General features: G+C 45.0%; 1 long non-coding RNA gene across 2 annotated transcripts in view; it reads right to left on the bottom strand.

The window, feature by feature from the left end:
* The window catches only part of LOC138769421 (uncharacterized), a 145,805-nt gene that overhangs the window by 91,953 nt on the left and 28,572 nt on the right, over window positions 1-25,280 (bottom strand). For both annotated transcript variants that reach the window (XR_011359252.1, XR_011359253.1), the window contains exon 3: window positions 8,200-8,255. This is a non-coding gene — a long non-coding RNA (uncharacterized lncRNA). The remainder of the gene's footprint in view (window positions 1-8,199; window positions 8,256-25,280) is intronic.

Here is a 25,280-nt window from a genome sequence, read left to right as displayed (position 1 = left end):
ATTCGGCTGCCAGGGTGCGGAACTGGATGGCGTAGTCACCAACAGAGGAGCTGCCTTGAGAGAGATTGAGGAGAGCAGTCTCGGCTGAAGAAGCACGGGCAGGTTCCTCAAAGACGGAGCGAAACTCAAATAGGAAGGCCCGGAGATTGGCAGCAACTGGATCATCACGGTCCCACAGTGGCGTGGCCCAGGCCAGGGCTCTACCCTCTAATAGGCTGATGATGAAAGCCACTTTAGAGCGCTCGGTGGAAAACTGACTACTCAAAAGTTCAATGTGCATGGTGCACTGAGTCAAGAATCCTCTGCACAACTTAGAGTCCCCAGAGTACTTGCTTGGGAGGGCCAGTCGGAGTGAAGAAGAAGCGTCAGGAGGTGGTGTGCGCTGGGCAGTAGTCTGCTGCTGTAAGGCGGCAGTGAGTTGCTGGATCTGCTGTGACTGCTTCTGGATTTGTTGCGCCTGCTGAGTGACCACTCTGGCGACATCACGGAGATCAGGCACCTCGCCGGGATCCATGGTTGGAGCCTACTGTAACGCCCGGAGTAGTGGATCCACTGGACCGGCACCAGCGATGGCACAAACCTCACCAGGGAGCGGAGTCTAAGGGGCCGCTGGTTTTCACCAGAGCCCGCCGCAAGGCGGGATGGACTTGCTGCGGCAGGCGACCCCCAGGTCGCTACCCCTGGCTTGGTTGCTGGTGTCGGCAGGCGAGGCGTGGCAGGAGATGGCACAGGCAATGGTCTGCAGGTGAGAGCGCACGTGACAGGCTGGACACGGGAACAGGTGGAGTGACAGGGAAACAGGAACCAGGAACAGGGACTTGGGACCAGGTAACGGACAGGACTCAGGAACAGGGACTAGGGACCAGGTAACGGACAGGACACAGGAACAACAGGGAGCTGGGCCAAACGCTATGGGAAGCATGTAGAGGCTCCAACACAGGGGACAGGGCATGCAGGGATTTATAGGGGAGTGATTAGGTGCAACTACCAATTAGGAGCGCACTGCCCCTTTAAATCTGAGACAGCCGGCGCGCGCGCGCCCTAGGAGGCGGGGACGCGCGCGCCGGCCGGCACAGCGGGAGACAGGAGCGTGGAGAGGTGAGGCGCCCCCCGGGGCCGAGGTGATAGCAGCGCCGGGTCCCCGACTATGGACACCGGCTGCTGCATGGGGCAGGAAGCGGTCGCGGCGGCGGCCCGGAACGCGGGACGCCGCCGCGGCCGTGACAGAAGTCCGGTGAAAGTTTTTCTTGAAGTATTGTATTGCCACCTAAAAGTTATACAAATCTCCAATATACACTTATTACGGGAAATGCTTATACAGTGTTTTTTCCCTGCACTTACTACTGCATCAAGGCTTCATTTCCTGGATAACATGGTGATGTCACTTCCTGGATAACATGGTGATGTCACTTCCTGGATAACATGGTGATGTCACTTCCTGGATATAATGGTGTCACAACCAGACTCCCAGAGCTGTGCAGGCTGTGGCTGCTGGAGGGGATAATGGCAGAGGGACATTGAGGGACACAGGGCACTGGAGGGACACTGAGCATCCCTCTGCCTCATCCATCATCCTCTCCAGCAGCCACAGCCCACACAGCTCTGGGAGTCGGGTCGTGACATCACTATGTTATCCAGGAAGAGACATCACCATGTTATCCAGGAAGTGACATCACCATGTTATCCAGGAAGTGAAGCCTTGATGCAGTAGTAAGTACAGGGAAAAAAAGCACTTTTTTCCTGTAATAAGTGTATACTGGGTATTTGTATAACTTTTGGGGGCTTAATGCACGTATAGGGATGGTCCGAACCGAGTTCAGTTTGGGTTCGTACGAACCCGAACTCTCGGCAATGATTCCCGCTGTCTCCACCCACTGCACGGAGCGGGCAGACAGAGGGAATCTGATGCCGAGCGTTCGGGTTCATACGAACCCGAACCTCGGCAGTTTTGGACCATCCCTATGCACGTATTATTTACATTAAAGGGGTGTCATGAAGACAAGCCTTCCCCAATGTACATAAAATGTGCTGATCATTATTATAATAAATGCTGAAGAATTTTTAGATACACGTAATAATAAAGAGTAGAGCATGTTAAGATACTGTTCACATCTACATTGGATCCTTCACGCTGCACTGTTTTTTAGGTCACTATGACAAACATGACGGCGAAGTATTTGCATTATGTATTCACCGCAGTGTCATAATTTACGATTATAACTTGAGCAACATAACCATAATCTGTGACTGGTATTTGAGGGCACTTTCTGTTTTCCTGGGTTACTTCTGATACTTAGGGGATGATGATGGTGATGCTGTGTATGTTAGGAAACGTCTGTTAGATTACATTACTCATTACTTTGCAGCTTCCTGTAGTTATACAAATTGTCTGTGTGCTTATGTATGGGTATTGTGCCTTTACAGGTGGTCTCCAGGTCTCCACTGAACATGGCATTGATGAAGGTCCATAACCTGACACCACTGGGATATCATTAGCAATCTCCTGTGCTTTTCACTGTGCCATTCCACTTTAGCCAGAACTAGAAATCTTCAAACTAAGAGCCAGAAAACCTTGGTCTTCTTAAAGGGATTGTCCAGTTTAGAAATCCCATTGCCACATACCCTATTAGGAAATTCTAAGGGGTTGGACCCTCTGTTCAGATTACAGACATCATATCTTTCTGCAATGCATTACACAGACAGCATTCATGCATATTATGCAGACAATTCTGTACTGCATTATTTCCACTGTGGTGATGCTGCAGAGGCACTGAACACTTATTTATAGGGTGCCCCACAGATTATACTTTTAACGGGGTTTCTATGGCATTTAAAGGGGTATTCCTACAAAAATGTTTTCTTTCAAATCAACTGGGGTCAGAAAGTTATATAGAGTTGTAATTTACTTCTATTTACAAATCTCAAGTCTTCCAGTACTTATCAGCTGTTGTATGTCCTGCAGGAAGTATTGTGTTCTTTACAGTCTGACACTGTGGTCTCTGCTGCTAGCTATGTCCGTGACATAAATTGTCCACAGGAGAGGTTTTCTATGTGGATTAGCTGCTGCTATGGACAGTTCCTGACATTGACAGGGGTGGCAGCAGAGAGCACTGTGTCAGAATAGAAAGAATATGCCACTTCCTGCAGGACATACAGCAGCTTTTTTAAACATTTTTGACCAAACCATGAAAAAATCACTGCTTTGGTACCATGGGGTCTAAAGGACCCCAGGCTCAAAATCGTCATATTTCATTAAAATGAACATGCTGGCTGTTCAGAATAATCAAGTTTTATTCTGTCATCATTTCAGAACACAGTTAATAAAATCCATATACTACCGGTGTTTGAATGGTTCCATGTATTCTCACCGCCATGCTGTGTCAGGCTAAATTTTTGGGAGGCTCACTTGCTACCTCACTTTTAATGGTTCTCACTGCCATGCTCTGACGTCACACTACGTCTACGTTGCTGGGGGCCCACCAATCGCGCCCCCGCCAACCAGCCAGCTGTTTTATATATTTATTTTTTAATCTTACTCTACTGTGTCAGGCCTAATTTTTGTGAGGTTCCACGCCTGCCTCATCTAAAGGCCGGTAATGGCCACTTTATGTTTTTTTATTTTCTAACCTTCAATTTAAAGTTTAAAATCAAATCGACTTCAATTCAAGTGCAATTTTGCAGGGCTGTCTGGTCACCTATTGTATCTCCAAGATACACACCACTGTTCAAAGGAACAGACAGTGATAATGGTGGATCCTAATTTAGCATCCTTGTGTTGTCCATTTTGTACCATATAATCTGTGGATGTCAACTTGCGGGTGTTCACTGCCGTCCTTTCATTTTTTAGCTCGGGGCCTCTTAAGAAGACTGTATTGTTATTCTTCATCCCTACCTCTAAAGAGATGCCTCTCACGCACAACTGCATGAGGGTGTGAGGCTAAATCTAGCCATAATCCGGCTAATTTAGTTTTATGCGCAGCAGCACTGCCGTGGGTAAGCGCCAACAGGCGGTGCTCAAACTGCTGAACAGCACCTTCTACTTTTCTTGGATGTTTTAGCCGTTTTGAAGGCAGGATTGACCAGGCCTTTTACCAGTAGCTTCTTTCCTTTCTTGGATGTTGTAGCCTTTTTGAAGGAAGGATTGACCAGGTCTTTTTAATACACAGGCTAACGCACTTGCCGTCTCTTAGAGACTCTTTAAGGGATTGAAAGTGTATTCGTTCAAATTCCAGGGTCTCTTAAGAAGACTGTATTGTTCTGTGTTCTCACTGCCATGCTCTGACGTCACACTACGTCTGCGGAGGAGCGGGACTGGTTGCCGGGGGCCCGCCGATCACGCCCTCGCCAACCAGCCAGCTGTTTTATTTTTTGTCTAGCCGTGCCCAGGGCCTCACCATCCCCGGTCGAGAGGCATCAGGTGTACCCTTGATGGTGACTGACAGCTGGCCTAGCCAGTTAGCTGTCAGCACCCGGGTTCGTGTCCACTAAATATCCCAGCCCCTGGGCTCACTCGAATTTTTGGGTGGGCTCACTTGCTTCCCAAGTTTGGAGGGTTTTTTTTAAAGAAAGTGCAGATGACCGACGGACTGTAGTGTGCAACATGTGCCATGCCAGGATCAGCAGGGGAGCCACCACTACCAGCCTAACCACTACCAGCATGCGCAGGCATGTGAGTGCTAAACACCCCACTCAGTGGAACGAAGGCCGTTCAGTGACTGCAAGTCGCACCCCTGCTCCTTCGCCTGTGTCACGTGCTGGCTGTCGTTCCCCCCGCCCAGGCCCCAGGCACGAGCGCCTCCCACCCTACACGCACCCCTTCACCTTCACTATGCTCCAGACCCTCCAGCAAGATGTCCAAGTGCAGCATTCAACTGTCTCTGCAGCAGACCTTTGAACGGAAGCGCAAATACACTGCCACTCACCCGCAAGCAAAGACCCTAAATGTGCACATAGGCAAACTGCTGAGCTTGGAGATGCTGCCCTATCGGCTGGTAGAGTCAGAGGCTTTTAGGAACCTCATGGTGGTGGCTGTCCCTCGGTACTCTGTTCCCAGCTGCCACTACTTTTCACGGTGTGCCGTCACAGCCCTACACCAGTTGTTGAGCGTGTATGGCCTGAAGAGGAGGAATTGGTGGAGGAGGAAATTGAGGATAGTGAGGAGAGGGAGTTCTTGCTTGTTGGGACCCTGGCGCACATGGCTGACTTTATGTTATGCTATTTTTTTGACAACACAGATTACTGGGTGTTCACCTTCCTGGACCCTCAGTACAAACAGAACTTTTCCACTCTCATTCCTGCCGAGGAGCGCAGTATGAGAGTGAATCAATATCAATAGGCCCTGGTGCAGAAGCTGAAAATATACTTCCTATCTGACACCACTAGTGCCAGAGGACGTAGTTCTGTGGGCCAAAGAGCGGGGGAGAGGAGCGGTGGAGCAGGCAGCTTGTCAAGGGGCAGGGGAACACTCTCCAAGGCCTTTGACAGTTTCATGTCACCCCAGCAAGACTATGTCAACCATCCCCAGTCTAGACAGAGTAGGGTCTGGCCTAAATATTGGGAGGCTCAATTGCTTTCTATCTCACTTCTAATGGTTCTCTGTGTCCTCACTGCCATGCTCTGACGTCACACTACGTCTGCGGAGGAGCGGGACTGGTTGCCGGGGGCCCGCCGATCGCGCCCCTGTTAACCAGCCAGCTGTTTTATTTATTTATTTTTTTGTCTAGCTGTGGCCGGGGCCTCACCACCCCCGGTCGAGAGGCATCAGGTGTACCCTTGATGGTGACTGACAGCTGGCCTAGCCAGTTAGCTGTTAGCACCTGGGTTCATGTCCACTAAATATCCCAGCCCCTGGACTCACTCCAATTTTTGGGTTGGCTCACTTGCTTCCTTACTCACTTTTAATGGTTCTCTGTGTGCTTAATGCCATGCAGTTTCTGGCCTAATTTATGGGAGGCTCACTTGCTTCCTCACTCACTTTTAATGGTTCTCTGTGTGCTCAATGCCATGCAGTGTCTGGCCTAATTTATGGGAGGCTCACTTGCTTCCTCACTCACTTTTAATGGTTTTTGTGTGCTCAATGCCATGCAGTGTCTGGCCTAATTTTTGGTAGGCTCACTAGCTTCCTCACTCACTTTTAATGGTTCTCTGTGTGCTCACTGCCATGCTATGCCATGTGTGTAATTAGCAGTGAGCTTGGTTGCGTGTGACAAGGGGCGGAACCTGGTGGCGGCTCTGCAACTCGACAGCCTCACACATGTACCATGCCTGGCCCACGTCTTCAGCCTAATGTTGCTGCGGTTCCTTAAAACTTACCCCAATGTGGCTGAGTTGCTCAACAAGGTGCACCGCATCTGTGCGCATTTCCGCAAGTCAATCAGTTAAACTAACCCCAACTGCTACATTCCAATTCAAAGTCAAACTCAAAACAACGGTGGGGGAGAAGTGGGGAGTCACATGATGCAGGGAATGTTACCCCAACTGCTACAGTCAAATTCATAGTCAAATTCAATTTACTTTCCTTGTCTTGTCCATTTCAAACCATATTTTCTGTGGATGTCATCTTATCTTACGGGTGTCCTCTGCCATTCTTTCACCAGTACCTTCGACCTTTCTTTCGATGTTGTAGCCGTTTTAAGGCAGGATTGACCAGAGCAGTAATGGACATCCATGTTGACTGGTGTGCCTGCCCTTGCCTCCATGTTGGTTACTGCTGGGCCTTAACTGGCATCCATGTTGACTACTGCTGACTACTGGTGTGCCTGCCCTTGCCTCCATGTTGGCCACTGCTTGGCCTTAACTGGCATCCATGTTGACTACTGTTGTGCCTGCCCTTGCCTCCATGTTGGCAACTGCTGGGCCTTAACTGGCATCCATGTTGACTACTGCAGACTACTGGTGTGCCTGCCCTTGCCTCCATGTTGGCCACTGCTTGGCCTTAACTGGCATCCATGTTGACTACTGGTGTGCCTGCCCTTGCCTCCATGTTGGCTACTGCTTGGCCTTAACTGCCGTCCATGTTGACTACTGCTGTGCCTGGCCTTGCCTCCTTATTGGCTACTGCTGGGCCTTAACTGGCATTCATGTTGACTACTGCTGGGCCTTTACTGGCATCCATGTTGACTACTGCTGACTACTGTGGTGCCTGCCCTTGCCTCAATGTTGGCTACTGCTGGGCCTTAACTGGCATCCATGTTGACTACTGCTGACTACTGGTGTGCCTGCCCTTGCCTCCATGTTGGCTACTGCTGATCCTGCCTGGCCTCCATGTTAACTACTGTTGCTCCTGCCTGGCCTCCATGTTGGTTACTGTTGCTCCTGCCTGGTCTCCTCGTTGGCTACTGCTGATCCCGGCAGTTCTCTGTGTGCTCAATGCCATGCAGTGTTTGGCCTAATTTTGGGGAGGCTCACTTGCTTCCTCACTCACTTTTAATGGTTCACTGTGTGCTCACTGCCATGCTAGGTCTGGTATAATTTTTGGAAGGCTGACTGGCTACCGTTTCTACCTTGTTCACTCTGTCCTCACCGCTATGCTGTGTCAGGCTGAATTTTTGGGTGGTTCATGATATGCTACCTCTGTTTTAATGGTTCCCTGTGTTCTCACTGCCATGCTGTGTCAGGCTGAGTTTTTGGGTGGTCCCTATGCCTACCTCTGTTTTAACCAGGCTGTTGCACAGAATTAGGCATAATGGTGCCATTAGGCAGCCTCAGAGGCATGCATACATGCTGCCCCTGCTGTTTCCATCAATTTCTGAGGTTGACAGGTTTTCACACGACCTTCCCTCTACCGAACTTGAGTCCCCTCAAAAAATGCTCGAGTCTCCCATTGACTTCAATGGGGTTCGTTGCTCGAAACGAGCACTCGAGTATCGGGAAATAGTCGTCTCGAGTAATGAGCATCCGAGCATTTTAGTACTCGCTCATCACTACAGCTGAACTGTTTCCATAATTTGAAAAAAGTCTACAATGTCTATGTGACACTTCTGTACTGGCTGGAACATATTTCATTAAATTGATCACAGTATATTAATAATGTATTTTCCTTGATCTGCCAGTCATCACTGACTACATCTCACCTGAGTAATGTTCTTTCCCTACATGCTGGCCAACATGGCATCTACTTTGTCTGGTATTTATGCCCATGCTCAGATCTTGGAGAACACTTTTGCACATTTTAATTGTTATCGTAGTAAAGCCTCGTACCTTAGAAGAGCACCTTACTGCGTCATTCACCACCAACACCATTCAGGATGTCAGTACTGTAAAATAAGCACAGTAACTAGATAAATGGTCGAAATATATTTAATTATCACAGGGCAAGAAAGAGGTCATTATTAATAAGAATAATAAATATATCATTAAGATGCCAGTATATATATATATATATATATATATATATATATAATACAAAAAATACGCAGCACTCTGGAGACTTGTGTATGGGTGCCAGCTGTCCCACCTCGGTCCAACCGGTGTAATAGATAAGTCCAAAATCAAAACGACTGCGGCACTCCAGTAATGAAATATGTGCAAAGATTTATTGGCTCATAACAACAAACAGCGACGTTTCAGACCCGTCGATGGGGTCCTTTCTCAAGCAAGTGAATACTACAAACAGTGCAGGGTATATATTGGTACTCAATTACAACAAAAGAATTAATCAATCAAGTGTTAATATAAAGCAAACAGTGTAAACCAAATATTGCAGTGAGTATAAGGTTACATAGAAATACGTAACTAAAAAAGTACATGTGCATGTGATAAAAAAATATATATTTAAATAGTGCTTATATTATTATAAAGATAGAGATATATCAAATTGGAACCGGGGAATGCAAATCACCAAATCAGTCAGCTTGTTAAATAATCAGGTGCAAGAAGATGGGTGAACATGTCAGATAGTCCATATGTCAATGGAACGCACGCCTCTTTGGAACAATAACATGGACTTTAGACGTAGATTTGAAGAAATTTCCAATATATATGCACTTGATATTTTATTGTTGACGGTTGATTTTCTACATAAAGACCTAACCACACTAACAACACGGGTTGAACAACTTGAAACTATGCTTAAGAACAGTATAACTGATGATGAATTCACTATTTACATTAACAAACACAAGGACTTTATGGCTAAACATCGCAAGGAGACAGAAGATATGAAATTGAGAAAGTGGTATCGGGATGATAAGGATTACAGAAATGGCAATATTTATTTCTGGAGTACTACTACTACTGCTAGGAAAGACAAAAGGAACAGATTACAGAGCAACATTACTACTGTGACTGATTCTCCGGGAGGTGTTTTTTTAGGCCAACGTTCACAGCAGAAACCGCAAGGAATAGACCCAGTCGAAGAGGGGGCCGTAGGAGGCGACGATACAGAAAAGGCATCAATGTCCAGAACAAGGACACGCAAGAACATGAAGAAGAAGTAAATTCGGACTGTAGTAAAGACTCGATTGTGGTAAATATCTCATCCACTATACTTTCTGATACTCAATTGAAACTATTGGATAAGGGTTTATCTTTTTGTCCTGATACACCTATGCGTTGGTTTGATTTAGAATTAGACTTGTACCAATTTTTCAGGAGACTTAAATTATTGATATGGAAAGAAACTGTGAAACCTATGAATACTATTGTTGACCAGACTAGGACTGAATTAACCCTTAAGCAATTTGACTTGTATGTAAAAAGTGATTTTACTCCATCAGTGTCATCACATGCTATAGAAACATTCATGTCTTTAGTTAAGGATGATGTGGACAAATTGCATACACAGACACCTATGGGTTTCATGAAATGTCCTAACCTTACATCAGCAGAAGTTACGGCTTTGAAAGAGTTGTCATGCAATTCCTCACTTACAATTAAACCTGCTGATAAAGGCGGTGGAATTGTAGTGATGAATTCTACGGATTATATTGAAGAAGCACAGCGACAATTATCGGACACCAGTGTTTATCTAGCACTAGGTTATGATCCTATCAATACAGTCAAGAGTAAATTAAAAACTTTAATCGATGATGCATATATGGGTGGACTTATTGACAAGAAGTTGAGAGATTTTTTGTGGGTGGACCATCCCCTAGTTCCTAAACTATATCTTTTGCCGAAAATACACAAAACACTTAATAAACCACCTGGTCGTCCGATAGTTTCGGGTAGGGAATCCGTACTTAGCCATGTATCTATATTTTTAGATCGCTTGTTACAATCACATGTACGTACAATGAAATCATACATTAGGGATACATCTGATTTCATTATGAAAATAAAAGACATACCTGTTCCAGATAACTGTATTATTGCCTCGTTGGACATCACGAGCCTATACACATCGATTAGTCACCAGAGAGGCTTACAAGCAATAGCCAAGGTACTACAGAACACATCCTTAACTCCTCCATGTCAAGATTGGGTTTTACAGTTACTTAATCTAGTCCTTACCAATAATTATTTTGTGTTCAATAAACAATTTTATTTACAGTTACAAGGTACAGCGATGGGGAGTAATGTAGCCCCAAATTATGCAAATCTGTTTGTCAATATGCTGGAGGAGGAGTTCGTCTATGGTCTCCACCACGCCCAACATTTGAGGGGATGGTGGAGATTTATAGACGATATTTTCCTCATTTGGTCCGGGTCTGAACAGCAGCTTATGGAATTCTGGCAGTATCTCAACAATATCGATACAGACATTAAATTTACATTGACTCATTCTTTTACCGAAGTGTCCTTTTTGGACACAATGGTATATATTGATTCAGGACGATTGAGGACAAAACTATACACAAAACCCACTGATAAGAATACTTTACTTAGATTTGACTCTAGTCACCCGAGACAAATGAAAAAATTTCTTCCAAAGAGCCAATTTCTAAGAGTGAAACGAATAGTGGATGATGACATATTGCTGCAACAGTCACTTAACAAACTGACGTTTAATTTTCAGCAACGTGGTTATCCTAAACAACTTGTGAAACAACAAATGAACTTGGTACATACACTTCCACGTGAGTCACTATTTAATAAAACACAGAGGGAACAGAATAAGAGAATACCTTTTGTTACTAGCTTTAACTCTATGAGTTCGGAAGTGGCCAAAATTATCAATAGACATTGGTGTATACTGACAAGGAGTTATCCACAGATTAAGGAATTTTCCAATAAACCTCTTATGTCTTATAGGAGAACACGTAATTTAAGGGATCATCTTGTCAAAACAGAAGTTAATGTACCACGAACTGAACTTGTGTCCTTTTTAGGTCCTAAAAAAACAGGTAGTTACCCTTGTCTCTCATGTGTAAACTGTAGACACATGAACAAGGGTGAGTACTTTCAACATCCAATAACTGGACAGAAGTATAAAATTACAAAATACTTAACTTGTAATTCGGATCACATCATATATATTTTGTGGTGCCCATGTAAATTACTTTACGTAGGAGAAACCACATATGATGCGAAGACACGATTAAACCAACATAGATATACTATACGTAAACATAAACAGGACTTACCGGTATCCAAACATTTCTCTGATATGGGTCATGAGGAGAGAGACTTGCGATTTATGTTGGTGGATCAGATTCCCCCATTACCAGGTGGGGGAGATCGTATAGCTAAATTAAAGAAAAAAGAATTAGAATGGATCTTCAAACTTAGCACTTTAAAACCACGAGGTTTAAATGTAGACTATAAGGTTTTACCTAAATACTGTAATGCATAGACTGATGCCCCCTGGTTGCCTTAACCCGTTGTGTTTTTCGTGTTCAGTGTAGCTTAAGTGAATACTAATATGCATATTGTATACCTTTCTTTACAAATATATTTTGCTGATAATATTTCTTTGTTTTCATAGAGTTGATCTCTACAAGCAATCCAGTTGGCACCGAAGTGAAGGAATCGCTATAATTGGTCAGCAACAGATTTCCCTATGAATGTTATTTAATATGTCCCTACATGTGGATTTTCCATATTTTATTCTTTTATCTTTACTTGGACCTCATATTGGAGTTTTTCCTTACAGGAGTTGAGTTGGAGTGTGTATGTTATCTATTTTCCGCACTTCTGAGCCCCCACGGGAAACAGGGATGGTTATCAGCGATACCAGTCCGGTACCGCAGGGTGACACTCTCTGGCAGACTGAATATGTGAACCCCGTCCGGGGCATGTTTCAGTCGAACCTGTGTTAATAGGTGTGCTTAGAGCGGAGTGAAGCCGTAAATGTCTAGATTGTATGGTGTACCCGCTCACTCCTATCCATTCATTCATATTTACGTATCTACCAAGTATTGATATGACGTCAGTCCCTTCTGATTGGTCCGCCTATACGCATGCGAGTTCGTATGCGTTCCAAAGAGGCGTGCGTTCCATTGACATATGGACTATCTGACATGTTCACCCATCTTCTTGCACCTGATTATTTAACAAGCTGACTGATTTGGTGATTTGCATTCCCCGGTTCCAATTTGATATATCTCTATCTTTATAATAATATAAGCACTATTTAAATATATATTTTTTTATCACATGCACATGTACTTTTTTAGTTACGTATTTCTATGTAACCTTATACTCACTGCAATATTTGGTTTACACTGTTTGCTTTATATTAACACTTGATTGATTAATTCTTTTGTTGTAATTGAGTACCAATATATACCCTGCACTGTTTGTAGTATTCACTTGCTTGAGAAAGGACCCCATCGACGGGTCTGAAACGTCGCTGTTTGTTGTTATGAGCCAATAAATCTTTGCACATATTTCATTACTGGAGTGCCGCAGTCGTTTTGATTTTGGACTTATATATATATATATATATATATATATATATATATTATACACACACACACACTATAGGGGACATTTATGAAGACTGGCGTATTTGTACACCGGTCTTATGCTGTGTTTACACGGAACGATTATCGTGGGAATTTGCACGATAACGAACGAATTCGAACGATAATCATACGTGTAAACGCAGCGAACGATCAAGCGACGAGCGAGAAAGCGTTCATTTTGATCTTACATGTTCTAAAATTGTCGTTCGCGAAAATAGTCGTTCACCGATTTTACCTATGTGCGAGATAGGCTTAAGCGATCACAAAACGATCGCAAAAGATTTTTCCGTATGATATATCGTTCTGTCTAAACGCTGATTGTTCAAAAAAAACCATCGTTTTTCGATATCGAAAATCGTACGATCGGGCAAATTATCGTTCTGTGTAAACGCAGCATTACATTACGTCCCGCCCCTAATTGCCCCGAAAGATTCACTAAGTGGCACACGCCTCAGGAGCAGGTGTATATTCCTGCTATGATTTACATGTAAATTATAGTAAATATGGCGCAGGGGATGCGACAGGCATCCACCAGGAAGAAGGGGTGATTCTACACCTTTTTCCTGATTTACCCCAGGGTCGCAGTATTCATAAGTGTCCCCCTATGTTTTCATAGTGTTAATTATGTCATCATTGTTTTTTTTAATCAGTATAAAAGCACAGCAGACTACTCCAGTACAACCATCAGAAAACAAAGCCCTTAGAGAACCCGCCAGTGTGAGACGAGACGTACTCATAGGTCCTTTTATGAAAGGGGTTGTTGGCTTTCAGAAAAGTCCCTCAGTAATAAGCTGGCCCAACTGCTGTGAAGCCCCGCCTAGTTGACACTGTCCATTAATGAAATTCAGGAATTTTAGGGCAAAAAGAAGACATAGACAAGTATTATACAGGTATATATTGAATGTGCAGCATCTAAGCTAGTGATGGTGCGGAGAACCATGCACAGAGTAAGCGGGGCTGACAATATCACTTTAAAGATTGAAGAACTACAAAATCTGCACTGTCTCTGTCTTCTCCCTCTCTCTGTAGACAATGCATCCTCCTTTAATGTCACAGGAGGCTCGGCTGGATCCTGTCTCTGAGCTCTAGTCCAGCCCCTGATTGATGTCACCATCTCTGACCAGTCGCTACAGCTTATATCACCATCTCCTTGTCATATTCACAGCTACATATATATCTTTATTGTGACATTTAGAGAGAGTGCGGTGTGACTGAGCAACAGTCTGCAGAGAAATAAGATGTCCTGCAACAAACTTGGGTGAGGAACTAGCTGGATTGATGGGGGAGGACTGTGATAAAGAGCTAAAGGAAAGCAATGCATTGTGGAACATGTAGTACTCAGCAATTGCTCAACCAGGAAGTACAAATCATAAAATACAGAACTAAGATTCCCAAACAAATTAAATCAAATGGATTTTAGGAGGTTTCAGAACTGGGGCAGACAGGTTAGCAAAGCTATGGGGGAGATTTATCAAAGGGTGTAAAATTTAGACTGGTGCAAACTACCCACAGCAACCAATCACAGCTCAGCTTTAGGCAGTGCTGAAGGGAAAGCTGAGCTGTGATTGGTTGCTGTGGGCAGTTTGCACCAGTCTAAATTTTACACCCTTTGATAAATCTTCCCCTATGTGTTTTTTTAGTTATTTTTACTTGTCGTAGTACCCCTTTAACAGGGGGGTTTCATTAATCAAAATGGCCTAAGAGGAAAAGGATCTTAAGGGTATAAACCCACACACCGTATATGCAGCGTATTTACTGCTGCGATACGCAGCAAACTCGCAGCAAAATCGCAGCAGATTAGATCTAAATAACTGAACACAGCATCAAATCTGTACCAACAAATCTGCTGCGTATTTGTTGCATATCTGCTGCATATACGGTGTGTGGGTTTATACCCTAAAAGTGTTTTTTGTTTTTTTGTTTTCTCCTCAATGAAACATAATTATAGCAATAAATGTGGCTCTACCCACTTGACTGCCAATCTTCACATCTAGCACCAGACTATGAATCAAATGCATTCCATGCTGGGTGTGCCTAACCTACATACATCAATTGCTCAATGGCATGTAACCCTCTAGATCCAAGTTACACTGTAAAATAATATGCCCATCAATGTGCCCGGCACTACTTTGGACTAAAGTTCTTTAAAGGGGTAGTGCAGCGGTAAAAGATTATTCACAGAATAACACACATTACAAAGTTATACAACTTTGTAATGTATGTTATGTCTGTGAACGGCCCCCTTCCCCGTGTCCCACCACCCCCACCCGTGTACCCGGAAGTGTAGTGCATTATACATTACCTGATCCGTGTCGCGCCCGCCCGCCATCTTGTGCCAAACGTCATCTTCGGCCGGCTGGCCCGAACACCTCCGATCTTCCTGAGTGCCGGCCGCCCTCTGCCGCGTCATCAGCTGCTCAGCCGCGATTGGCTGAGCATAACTGTGCTCGGCCAATCGCGGCTCAGCTGCTGATGACGCGGCCGCGTCATCAGCCGCTGAGCCGCGATTGGCCGAGCACAGTTATTTTGTCAGTGCTCGTTTGCTCCTCGTTCCCGATCGCTGCCGCTATTACACGCAGTGGCAGCGAGTGAGTGAGTGCAGGGGGGCCACAGGGAGCTGCGGGGGGGCTGCCCGGGTGATTACTAGATCGTCCGAGCAGCCCAGGGAGGATAGTGGCGGTCTGTTGCCTCCGCTCCTATTCCACGGGGGGACTTCTATACACACAGCACTGATCTCCCATTGAGATCAATGCTGCGTATATAATAGAGCACCGATCCATTAGATCGGTGCTCTGTTGGTCTGGTCTGCTGCAGACCAGAGCAGCAAAATACCAAGCCGGGATCAGCGTCATTTCAACACTGAGGCCCGGCCGGGAAAGTTAAACGGATTGCCCCTCCGCGAACGCATTGAGAGAACGCATCGGGAGATCGACCCACTAGACACCAGGGATGGGAAATAAATAGCAGTTTAGATGCAGCTGACAGCTACTAACACTCGTGATCGCGGCGCATCAGAGCGGGGTCGTCGCGCGGCCCCACTCTGAACTCCCCTACCCGAAGGGGGACATACAGTTGTTCACCAACATTTTTTTTCTTTCAAATCAACTGGTGTCAGAAAGTTACAAAGATATGTAATTTACTTGTATTAAAAAATCTGAAGTCTTCCAGTACTTACCATCTGTATGTCCTGCAGAAAGTGAAGTATTCTCTCCAAATGACAAATGACAATATAAGGACCAATAACGCCCCCCCCCCAAACACACACCCACAAAGTTTAAATAAAACTTTACTTTTATTAATTGCTGCTAAAATAGATAGTGTGTGGTAATGACTAAAAACACAGCTCACACCCTTACATATCTGTACACTGTACTGTCCCCATTGGGATCAGCTATGAAATATTAAAAGAAAAAGCAATCACTTCAATAGCTATGACTGCCCCTATGGGATATACCTACCTGTCTATTTGCACTGGACTTGCCCTAAATAAGTACAGTTAGTTTTTACAAAGTATCACTGGCCACTCCTCTGAAAGATCTAGTACTTATTATACAATGTATCACTAATCTGTTCGTGATGGACACAATCAGTTAGTATACACCATATATATACATGTCTCTGAACTGTCCACCTGTAGGCTGTGGGCTAAACAGGTGGACAGTTCCAAGACATACTGTGTATGTATACTAACTGTGTCCATCGGTAACAGATTTTACCCTGTTCAATCCCCACCCATAATCTACACTTGTTTGTATTAGGTTTCTATTACATGGATTATTCCATTTGTCTGCAGAACATCCTGACTCACACCCTAAAGCTGCTGAAAATACTCACTGCATGCTCCACCCTGTCTCAGCTCCTCTGTCCTCCCCCTCCCTTCTGAGACAGAGGTCACATGATCTCTCTTCTGTTGCCAGGCAAGTTGTAAAGCCTCAACAGCATACAATTGGTGGGGGATCGGTGAGTGCACCTATATGCTTTTTGTATATTTTTTTTTTTATGGGATTGCTGAAGTTCCCCCTTTAAGCCATGTAAAGGCTCTTTAAAAAAAGCACCAATCTCTGAGGCTGGCAATCTTTTAGTGCATCCATTGGCCAGGCCACAGGCAGACTTCAGTGAAAATTTCAAGCATAAGGGTAGCTTCACATGTATCGTATCACAGCGGATTTGATGGTGCAGATTTGAAGCAGATTTGATCTAAATAACAGAACACAGTATCACATCTGCACCATAAAATCTGCTGTGGATCCTGTATGTGTGAATGCACCCTAATGTCATGTTCACACACTGTGAGAACATCAGGCATTGTTTGACATGGCCGTGTCAAACAACGACCGATGTCTGACATGTTCACCTGGTTGACTTAATTGGAATGCGGGCATAATCAGGTGTGCCCGCATTCCAATTTGCCATAGACCACAGTGTAAAGTGCAGCCGGGAGCCATGCTTTACACTGTGAGCACAGCCTATTCTGTACGGCCGCTGTTCACTGAACACTGACCTATCAATTATTGTGTGCGGCCGCAGAGAACAACGGCCGTAGTGTATACATTTTAATGTCATCAATAGCCGTCAATAAACAACGGCAGTTGTTTATTGCTAGAATACACTGTGTGAACATGGCCTAAAGCAGAGTTACAGCTGCTGTCCAGAGATCATACTGAGGCAGATATACTAATAACATTCAGCCACAACCCTGGTTCCTGTCATGTGCCATATTTAAAGGGGTAGTGCGGCACTAAAAAATTATTCACAGAATAACACACATTACAAAGTTATACAAGTTTGTAATGTATGTTATGTCTGTGAATCGCCCCCTTCCCGTATCCCACCACCCCCGCCCGTGTACCCGCCCGTGGCTTCTATACTTTTTGCTCTTTGTTAGACAAGTAGCTTATTGGAAAGGGTAAAAGGCTAAACATGCACTGGATTCCTCCAATATGTACTCAAATGAAATAAGTCAGGCAGAGAAAGCATAAAGTTAAAGCGTAACTATAAAATATTTTGACCTTTCAGTTTTAGTTAGCTTAGGGCATGATAACAATTTTTGCAATATACATTAACCCTTTGAGGACCAGGCCCAAAATGACCCAGTGGACCGCGCAAATTTTGATCTTAGTGTTTTCGTTTTTCCCTCCTCCCCTCCCCTCTGGCACTCTCAGTTTTCTATCTACAGGCCATGTAAGTGCTTGTTTTTTACAGGAATAGTTGTACTTTGTAATGGCATCTTTCATTCTACCATAACATGTATGACGGAATTCCAAATATATTATTTATGAAGATATAAATTGGTGAAATCGTAAAAAAGAATGCAATATGGTAACGTTTGGGGGGTTCCTGTGTCTACGTAATGCACTATATGGTAAAAGCGACATTATACAATTATTCTATAGGTCAGTCCGAACACAACCATATGCAGGTTACACAGATTCTCTAATGTTATACATTTTTTTTAAATGAAATCCTTTTTTTTGGCAATTAATTATAAATAAAATGGGCCTATTGTGACGCTTATAACAGTTTTATTTTTTCACCTACGGGGCTGTATGGGGTGTCATTTTTTCCGCCATGATCTCTAGTTTTTATTAATACCATATTTGTGAACATCGGACGTTTTGATCACTTTTTATTATTTTTTTTTATATATAATGTAACATAAAATCGGTAATCCGTGCACTTTTTTCCCTCTTTTCGTCTACGCCGTTCACCGATCACAATGACGCTTGTTATATTTTAATAGATTGGACAATTACGCACGCTACGGTATATTATATGTTTATCTATTTATTTATTTTTATATGTTTTATTTATATAATGGGAAAGGGGGGTGATTTCAACTTTTATTGGGGGAGGGGTTTTGGGGTAGTGTATTGGTGTTTTTAACTTTTTTTTTTACACATTTGAAGTCCCTTTGGGGGACTTGTACATACATTAGTTTGATTTTTACACTGATCATTGCTATGCCATAGGCATAGCATTGATCAGTGTTATCGGCGATCTGCTCATTGAGCCTGCCTGTGCAGGCTCAGTGCAGCAGATCGCCGATCGGACCGCACGGAGGCAGGTAAGAGACCTCCGGCGGTCCGTTTTACCGATCGGGACCCCCGCAGTCACACTGTGGGGGTCCCGATTGGTAAGTGACAGGGGACTCCCCCTGTCACTTACACTTAAACGCCGCGGCGTTTAAGGAGTTAATGACACGCGGCAGCGCGATCGCTGCAGCGTGTCATTACCGGTGAGGTCCCAGCTGCTGATTGCAGCCGGCCCCCACCTGCTATGAAGCGCGCTCCACTTCGGAGCACGCTTCATAGCCGGAGAAACACCCAGGGCGTACAGTTACGCCCTAGGTCGTCTGGGGACAGACTTCCATGGCGTAACTATACGCCCTGGGTCGTCTAAGGGTTAATAACCTAAAATGAACATTTTTTTTAAATACATAAGGCTGATTATGCCCTTAGGCCCCGTTCCCACTGAGCAAAGGTAGCGGAATTCCGCGACAGAATTGTCCGCCGCGGAATGCCGTTAGCCTCCCGCTCATAATGGGAGTCTATGGGAGGCGCGCGCTCCTGCCCTGTCTGCGCTGAAGAATGAACATTCATTCATTCTTCAGCGCGTACAGAGCAGCAGCGCGCGCGCCTCCTATAGACTCCCATTATGAGCGGGAGGCTAACGGCGTTCCGCGGCGGACAATTCCGTCGCGGAATTCCGCTACCTTTGCTTAGTGGGAACGGGGCCTTACAGCTCTGTCTGGCTCTGAGTTATTTCTGCATTCCTGCTGGACACGCCCCCTCCCTGCAGACCCAACTTAGAGTACAGACTCTGACAGGAGGATCAGATAACAGCCCTGACACACACATAAACAAAACCTCCTCCCCCCTCCCCTCAACTCCTAGCAGCATGTTCTCCCCCCTCCCCTCACAGAGATCACATAGCAGAGCTGAGGGTGTTGTGTGAGGAGCAGTGCAGGGGAGGAGATGGATGGAGGGACAAGTACTCAGTGCTTCAACAAGGAGGGACATCCCAGCCATGACTCCAATGTGCTGCATGAGGGAGAGTGGGTGAGTCACTGAGGGGAGGACTACAAGTCCCAGCACAACACAGCTGTAGTCCTTCCATAGTAAATATAACATTCACTTTCAGATGTCTGCAGCAGGTGCCCCCACCTCCATGGCTGACATTATCCTACAGTGTAATGAGAGCAGATGACTGTATCTAATCCCACTGTGTGTGATACCATCGGCTGGTGCTCTGTATCTAATCTTACATTGTGATACTGTATGCTGGAGCTCTATCTGATCCTGCTATGTGTGATACATCTGCTAAGGTGCTGGTCAGTGGATAGAGGGACCCAGCCAGGGAGATGAGGGATAGGCCACGCCCACTCTCTCTCAGCCAGAAAAAAAATTCTTTTATTCTTCTGAGCCAAACAACTGGTGATATCTCAGCGAGCGTACATGCTATCAACGCAGTTTAGGTCTCTTTTTAAAGGGTAACACGTGGGCTTTTTCATACGTCCCATATTCTGTCCGTAAAACACGGACGACTCGGACGTTGAATGCAAACCCTGGTCTGTTGCCCCCAACAACATGATGGCAGCGGCAAAACACTTTAAATCGCAGTGGCTCTGCCATTACGGTGCAGCAGCGATCTAAAGAGTTTCCCTGCTGCAGGCAAGATATTGATACATAATGCTGTCCAGGGAAACAGATCAGGGATAGCATTCAAAGTCCATGTCGTTCTGTGTTGCACGGACAAAACACAGGACGTGTGAATGCAGCCTAAGATGCAGTCTGAAGATGTGATAACTTTGGCACATCCAGTTCTAAGCTCTATAAAGGTTATGGGAAACTTACAGCAGGTGATAAGACTCTAACTTCTAGAATAATCTAACCTGCAGTTATGTTCCCATAGAGCTGAAGTCGCTGAGAAAGTGGTAATTTTCTTACCTTCATCTAATCAAAGTATATATTAGGTGGGGCAGGGCTACAGCCCTCTGTACACCAATCCGCCAGCCCTCTCAGTATTCCCACCCCCAGTAGAAGACAGAATTGTACAAAAACGGTGCTGAAGATAAAGGTAAGGAAACTACCTTCTTCCACAGCGTTTTCTGCTCTATGAGAACATACCCATGCTTTTAGTTCCCTTTAAGACAGTATGAAAAAAGTGAATGTTATGCAAGTGTCACTTAATAGTTAAAAAGAGAAAATCTTTAAAGCGTAACTATAATTTCAGTAGCCAAAAAATGAAATTGCCCACGTGTTACCCTTTAAAAAGAGCCCTAAACTGTGTTGATAGCATGTACGCTCGCTGAGATATCCCCAGTTGTTTGGCTCAGAGGAATAAATGAATTTTTCTTCTGGCTAAGAGAATGTGGGCGTGGCCTATCCCTCATCTCCCTGGCTGGGTCCCTCCATTCACTGACCAGCACCTTAGCAGATGTATCACACAAAGTGGGATTAGATACAGCCCCAGCATATAGTATCACAATGTAAGATTAGATTCAGAGCCCCAGCCGATGGTATCACACACAGTGGGATTAGATACAGTCATCTGCTCTCATTACACTGTAGGATAATGTCAGCTCCAGCTCTTCCCCTGCGCTGCTCCGCACACACAACACCCCCAGCTCTGCTTAGTCACCTCTGTGAGGGGAGGGGGGAGAACGTGCTGCTAGGAGGTGGGGGAGGAGGTTTTGTTTATGTTTCTCTCTGTGTCAGAGCTGTTATCTGATCCTCCTGTCAGAGTCTGTACGGGGGGCGTATCCAGCAGGAATGCAGAAATAAGTCACAGCCAGAGAGGGCTATAAGGGCTTAATCAGCCTTATGTATTTAAAAAACTGTTCATTTTAGGTTATTAACCCTTTGAGGACCAGGCCCAAAATGACCCAGTGGACCGCGCAAATTTTGATCTTAGTGCTTTCGTTTTTCCCTCCTCCCCTTCTAAGAGCTCTAGCACTCTCAGTTTTCTATCTAAAAGCCATGTAAGTGCTTGTTTTTTACAGGAATAGTTGTACTGTGTAATGGCGTCATTCATTTTACCATAACATGTATGATGGAATTCCAAATATATTATTTATGAAGATATAAATAGGTGAAATCGTAAGAAAGAATGCAATATGGTAAGGTTTGGGGGGTTCCTGTGTCTACGTAATGCACTATATGGTAACAGCGACATGATACCATTATTCTATAGGTCAGTCTGAACACAACCATATGCAGGTTACACAGATTCTCTAATGTTATATATATATTTTTTTATGAAATCCTTTTTTTTGGCAATTAAATATTAATAAAATGGGCCTATTGTGACGCTTATAACGGTTTTATTTTTTCACCTATGGGGCTGTATGGGTTGTCATTTTTTCCGACATGATCTCTAGTTTTTATTAATACCATATTTGTGAAGATCGGACGTTTTGATCACTTTTTATTGATTTTTTTTAATATATAATGTAACATAAAATCGGTAATCTGCGCACTTTTTCCCCTCTTTTCGTGTACGCCGTTTACCGGTCGCAATGACGCTTGTTATATTTTAATAGATCGGACAATTACGCACGCTACGGTATATTATATGTTTATCTATTTATTCATTTTTATATGTTTTATTTATATAATGGGAAAGGGGGGTGATTTAGACTTTTATTGGGGGAGGGGCTTTGGGGTAGTGTAATAGTGTTTTGAACTTTTTTTTTTTACACTTTTGAAGTCCCTTTGGGGGACTTCTACATACAGTACTTTGATTTATACACTGATGAATGCTATGCCATAGGCATAGCATTGATCAGTGTTATCGGCGCTCTGCTCATTGAGCCTGCCTGTGCAGGCTCAGTGTAGCAGAGCGCCGATCGGACCGCATGGAGGCAGGTAAGAGACCTCCAGCAGTCCGTTTCAACGATCGGGACCCCCGCAGTCACACTGCGGGGGTCCCGATCGGTAAGTGACAGGGGACTCCCCCTGTCACTTACACTTAAACGCTGCGGTCGCGCCGCGATCGCGGCGTTTAAGGGGTTAATGACACGCGGCAGCGCGATCGCTGCAGCGTGTCATTACCGGTGAGGTCCCGGCTGCTGATTGCAGCCGGCCCCCACCTGCTATGAAGCGCGCTCCGCTCCGGAGCGCGCTTCATAGCGGGAATAACACCCATGACGTAAGGTTACGTCATGGGTAATCTGGGGACAGACTTCCATGACGTAACCCTACGTCCAGGGTCGTCTAGGGGTTAATGTATATTGGAAAAATTCTTATCATGACCTAAGCTAACTAAAACTGAATGGTCAAAATATTTTATAGTTGCACTTTAACTTCTTTAATATTTGGGAAAGTATTATTTCCATTCTCCCAAATAAAAACACAAATTAAAGGAGAAGTCCGGGCTCAGACATTTTTTCAAAACTGCCAGGGAGGCGGTGGGTGAACAAAATAACATGCACTTATCTACCCGGCTCCAGCGATGGAGTCCACTGTCTTCCGCTCCAGTCCCCGGTCGCTTCCTGGTCTACAGAGGGGACTTGGGACGTGACAGCCCTGCTCAGCCAATCAGTGGCCATAGCGGGTTCCCACCTCGGCTGCTGACTGGCTGAGCGTGCCTGACACGTCACGTCTCACGTCCCACTCAGACCTAGGGGACCAGGAACCCAGCAGTTTTGAATTTAAAAAAAAAAAAAAAAGTCTCAGCCCAGACTTCTCCTTTAGGGTACAAACCCACACACCGTATACGCAGCTGATACGCAACAAATACGCAGCAGATTTGATGGTTTAGATTTGATGCTGTGTTCAGTTATTTAGATCTAATCTGCTGCGTATTTGTTGCGTATTTGCTGCGTATCGCAGCAGTAAATACGCTGCATATACGGTGTGTGGGTTTATACCCTTAAAGTGTCATGAAAAACTTTTTCCCAGTAATTGAAGCACATTACAAAGTTATATAACTCTGTTATATGCTTCAATCACCTATCTGCCTCCCTTCCCTGTCTTTTCCCCCCTCCACCCCCCACCAGGAAGTGTCCTAACTCACACAGACCTAATGACTGTCCTCACCCTCACCAAGCTCTTCTCTCAGCTCCTTCTCCTGTTACACCAGCCTCCCCTCTCCCCTGCCTTGTCAGGTGACAGGCTTGCTCAGCTCCCATTGGCTGAACAACTGCAAGCCATCACTTGTCACATGTCATGCTTATCTTCCCTCTGACTGACTCCGGCAGATAGGCAGCCCCCACCTCATACCCTCTCTCCTACTGCTGTGGACTCAGTGAGTGAATTAGTCATGTCACTAGAGAAGATAAGCTGAGCAAGCAGAGTCACCTGACAAGGAGGGGGAGGCTGGTGTAACAGGACCTAGAGCAGCCCTCCTGCTGATGACTCATCCTCACAAGAAGGAGCTGCCTGGTGAGGGTGACGACAGTAATCAGGTCTGTGTGAGTTTCTTACACTTCCTGGTGGGGGGGTGGAGGGGGGAAAAGACAGGGAAGGGAGGTAGATAGGTGATTGAAGCATATTACAGATTTATATAACTTTGTAATGTGCTTCAATTACTGGGGAAAAGTTTTTCATGGCACTTGTCCTTTAAAGCGTAACTGTCATATTTTTTTTTATTGCAGAAATCAGTAGTATAAGCGATTTTAAGAAACTCTGTAATAGGTTTCATCAGCCAAAAAAGCCTCCTTCTGTACTCAAGAAGCAATCTCCCAGCCTCCCCCCCTGACTTCTTATCTGTGCATTATCAGGCAAACACGTCTTCATTACAGAGAAGCCAGTGAAGACGGGTTCTGCTCTCTCCATTGTAAGCCTATGAAGGGGGGAGGGGCCGAGGGAGATGAGGGAGCAGGAAGAGGTGACATGAAGGTCAGCTGTTTGTAGACTCTCTGGACACCTAAACCGCAGGATTCTGGGGTCAGAAAGGTCAGTGCTTATCTATGAACTTACTGAGAGAAGATTGCAGGGTGTTGTGCTGTGCAGGACTGCTCCGTGCTCAGTCACTCCTAACAGCCCCTCCCCTCTCCATAGCCATATAATGGAGACAGAAATCCTGCTTCATCTGATGTGAGGGGGGAGGCTGGGAGATTGCTTTTTCACTACAGAAGGAAACTCTTTTAGTACATAAAACCTATTACAGAGTTTCTTAAAATTGCTTGTACTGTTGATATTTAATGTTTTCAGAAAAATGACCCTGATATGACATTTACGCTTTAACCCCTTAGTGACCGCCGATACGGCTTTCTACGGCTTTCTACGGCGGTCACTAATGGGCCTTATTCTGCTGCCATCAGCTTTTTACGGCGATGGCAGAGAATAAGGCTGCGGGGCCGGGACGGCCCCCACCCCATCCCCCCGGCTACCGGAGGTAGCTGAGGGGTTGGGGCAGTGTGTGAGGTCCGTCCCGGCCCCCCCCCCCTTACCGACGATCGCCGCTATTAACGTTATAGCGGCGGCCGTC

The sequence above is a fragment of the Dendropsophus ebraccatus genome, chromosome 1, assembly GCF_027789765.1.
Source record: "Dendropsophus ebraccatus isolate aDenEbr1 chromosome 1, aDenEbr1.pat, whole genome shotgun sequence".
NCBI lineage: Eukaryota > Metazoa > Chordata > Amphibia > Anura > Hylidae > Dendropsophus > Dendropsophus ebraccatus.
Note: the sequence above shows the minus strand (reverse complement) of the source record. Positions and strands in the feature narration are given on the sequence as shown.